Here is a 4,019-nt window from a genome sequence, read left to right as displayed (position 1 = left end):
AAATGGTAAATACTGGTTAACAAGGCGAAATGTGATATGTTTCACTTTTGGAGATCAAATATAAAGGAGATTAAAAAAAACTGTTAATGCAGGGTCCATAACAGTGATTATATGCAGAGCGATCTTGGGTTGCAAGTTCATAGATTCGTGAAAGTAATCACATAGGTTGATGGGGTAGTAAAGAAATCGTATAGGAAGTTTGCCTTTTTTTGTTGAGGAATTGTGTGGCTGTGATGGCCGAGTGGTTAAGGCGTTGGACTCGAAATCCAATGGGGTTTCCCCGCGCAGGTTCGAACCCTGCTCGCAGCGACTCTGCAAGAATTGTTTTCCTTCTGCCATCATGAAGAAGTCTCGGAATTCACACCTCCATGTCCAGGAACAGTTACTACCCCTCAACCTTCAGGGTCTGGAACCAAAGTGGATATCTTCACTCAATTTCACTTGCCCCATTATTGAAATATTCCCACAACCTTTCAACACGCTTCATCTCATATTCTAAACACAAAATAGTCTGCAGATGCTGGGGTCAAAGCAACACTCACAACACGCTGGAGGAACTCAGCAGGTTGGGCAGGATCCGTGGAAAAGATCGGTCAACGTTTCGAGTCGGAACCCTTCGTCAGGACTGTAGGGGGCAGGGGCAGGGGCCCTATATCATTATGTACGGCCTATATAGGGCCTCTGCCCCTTCCCCCTACAGTCCTGACGAAGGGTTCTGGCCCAAAACGTCAACCAATCTCATATTCTAGATGTTTATTACTTATTTATTATTATTATTAGTTCTTTCTTTTCATATTTGCGCAATTTGTTGTCTTTTGTACGCTGGTTGAACGACAAGTTGAAGTGATCTTTCATTGATTCTCTTATGGTTAATGTCTATAGATTTATTGCGTATGCCCGCAAGACAATGAATCTTAGGGCTGTATATGGTGACATCTCTCTCTCTCTCTCTCTCTCTCTCTCTCTCTCTCTATCCATCCCGTAGGATGATGATGGTTCCTTTCAGTCAGTTTGTGGGGTGGTACATCACTCCTCAGGAGGGAACAGCGTGTGCGTGAGTGGATTTTAAGTGAGTAGGGGGTGGCACAGGTCCATGTCTTCGACATCTCCTCCCGGATCCAGCGGCACTGTGGGGTCCAAGACGGCTGGGGGAATTTCTGTTGCAGTGAATAGCCAGACCAAGTTTCGATGCAAGGGATGCCCTTTCCGCGTTTCATGGCAAGTGTTTGCTAGATGGCCGTTGACCCTACGAGAGGGTTCATCCGCCCTTTAACAGGTCTTGTTTTTCACCTGCAGGGTGTCTAGCCACCCTCCTCACCAGGCAAGCCTGGTGGAGGAGCCGGTTTAGTTGCCGACCACCCAAACATGTGACAGGTAGTACTGGGTCACATGGTACCAGTATCACTCAGACGAGTGACCTAAACAGATAGATGTACGTTGATAAAAAAATTTACTTTGAACTAGGTCCCAGAGTCGGGCAGTTGTTTTGCAGAGTTATATACTCCGGTGTACGGAAATGAAGTACTATATTCATTTCTGACCGCTCATTACAGGAAGAATGTCAAGGCTCAAGACTGACTGCGGAAGAAATTTGCCAGGGTGTTGCCTGGAATAGAGGATATTTGCCAGAAAAGGAAGGTCTCACTGAATTCAGATGCCTTTTCTCTTTTTTTTTTTCTGGAGTAGCGATAGCTCAGGAGAGATCTTATTGAGGATCATGAGATTACGAAAGATATAGATAGAGAAGGCAACCAGTTATTTCCTCCTACACCACAATGGCTGAATATAACGACAGAGGTGACAGGGGTTCAGCTCAAATGAGAGGTCTGGGCCATGTTTTGGGTGCCTGGAATGCATGGCCTTGGGGCGGCGGCGGAGATAGACATGAATGAGGTATTCAAGTGGCTCTCAGATAGTCATGTGAATCTGCAGGAAACTGAAGGATATGTACATTGTGTGCACAGAGGGATTGGTTCAGCTGAACATTTGTTTTCTAATGTAATTAATTTAGCACATATTGTGGGATGAAGGGCCTGCGCCTGTGCTGTATTGATATGCGTTCTATATATAAAATGTCGAAGATTAGAGTACAGTTAATCATTAAAAAGAAATATCTCAAATCGGTTACCAGCTCTGAAATCGCTCGGTTTGGGGTAAAAGAGAGGAGGGAAGGTTGTGCGGAGACCGGGGAAGGTACGAGCCACTTGGAGAAGAGTTGCAACTTTATTATTGGCGATATTGGCTGCAACTGGTCTCCTGTATTTAACAAGAATCGTTAAGCCCGGTGTGTGATGGAAGGTCAGGACAACATCAGAAGAAAGATGGGGGGAGGGTCAGTGGTGGTGACGTCAACAGGGACTGCAGGTTGCTCAGTAAATGGGCATGATTACTATTCGATGATCCCACACCGAGTACAATTTTATTGTGGCTGATACTGGACACCGATCATCAATCTCAGTCGGTAACTAAAACTGCGAAAACTTTAACAATGATGTTTTCGGGAAGTAATATGCGGCCATGTATGATAAGATGCACAGCAGGTAAGTCAGGTCAAGTCACTTTTTATTGTCATTTGAACCATAACTGCTGGTACAGAACATAGTAAAAATGAGACAATGCTTTCCAGGACCATGGTGCCACATGAAACAATACAAAAATTACACTGAACTACGTAAGAAAAAAACACAAAAACTACACTAGACTACAGACCTATCCAGGACTGCATAAGGTACACAAAACAGTGCAGGCATTACAATAAATAATAAACAAGGCAATAGGCACAGTAGAGGGTATAGTAGGTTGGTGTGAAGCCAGGCTCTGGATATTGAGGAGTCTGATGGCTTGGGGGAAGAAACTGTTGCATAGTCTGGTCGTGAGAGCCCCTGGCAGAATAAGAATCCGAGACTGGGTAAAATACATTTACAGAAAGCTAAGAGAGATGGAGGTTTAGCATTACCTAACTTTAGATTTTATTATTGGGCTATTAATAGTCGACATATGAAATTTTGGTTACTTGACCGGGATATACTATCTATTCCTAAATGGGTAGCATTGGAATTACAATCTGTTCAGGGTTATACACTTGGTTCTATTTTAGGTTCATCTCTTCCTTTTGATTCGAAACGCCTTAAGCAGGTCTCTAACCCGATCGTTAAATATGCTTTGCGTATTTGGTTTCAATTCAGAAAATTTTTTGATCTTAATCAATTCGGGTTAGCGATTCCTATTTTAGGTAACATATTTTTTCCTCCCTCTTTTACGGATCGCGCTTTTCAAACTTGGAAGACTAAGGGTATTTTACGGTTTTTGGATTTATTTTTAGATGGTTCCCTTATGTCTTTTGAACAATTATCTAATAAATATAACCTATCAAGAATACATTTTTTTAGATATTTACAAGTTAGAAATTTTCTAAGTACTATACTTCCTTCCTTTCCAATGCTTCCTCCTATATATATTTTAGATTCGATAATTAACCTTAATCCATGTCAGAAAGGTGCATCGGCTATGATTTATAATATTATTATGAAACTCAGGAAAGCTCCATTTGATAAGATTAGGGTAGATTGGGAACAGGAATTGGGGCTTACCATTTCTGTGGATGATTGGGGGCAGATTTTACAATTAGTTAATACTTCCTCTATTTGTGCTAAACATTCCCTAATTCAATTTAAAGTGGTGCATAGAGCACATATGTCCAAAGATAAGTTAGCGCGTTTTTACTCGCATATTAATCCTTTCTGTGATAGATGTTCGGGGCAGATAGCCTCTTTAACTCATATGTTTTGGTCTTGCCCTACTTTGGAAACTTTTTGGAGAGATATTTTTAATATTATTTCTAAGGTATTAAATATAGATATCTCTCCTCACCCTATTACTGCTATCTTTGGACTACCTAAAATTTCTAGTAATCTTTCCCCTTCAGCCCGTAGAATGATTGCATTTCTTACTTTAATGGCGAAAAGATGTATTTTACAACATTGGAAAGAGCTTAATGCTCCAACTACCTTTTTTTGGTT

General features: G+C 41.6%; 1 non-coding gene across 1 annotated transcript; it reads left to right on the top strand.

Moving 5' to 3' along the window:
- Positions 1–227: 227 nt before the first annotated feature.
- Positions 228–309, top strand: trnas-cga (transfer RNA serine (anticodon CGA)). Its single transcript has one exon. It is a non-coding gene; the product is annotated as a tRNA-Ser (tRNA).
- Positions 310–4,019: the final 3,710 nt, after the last annotated feature.

This window comes from Mobula hypostoma, chromosome 28 (genome assembly GCF_963921235.1).
Source record: "Mobula hypostoma chromosome 28, sMobHyp1.1, whole genome shotgun sequence".
Classification (NCBI taxonomy): Eukaryota; Metazoa; Chordata; class Chondrichthyes; order Myliobatiformes; family Myliobatidae; genus Mobula; species Mobula hypostoma.
Note: the sequence above shows the minus strand (reverse complement) of the source record. Positions and strands in the feature narration are given on the sequence as shown.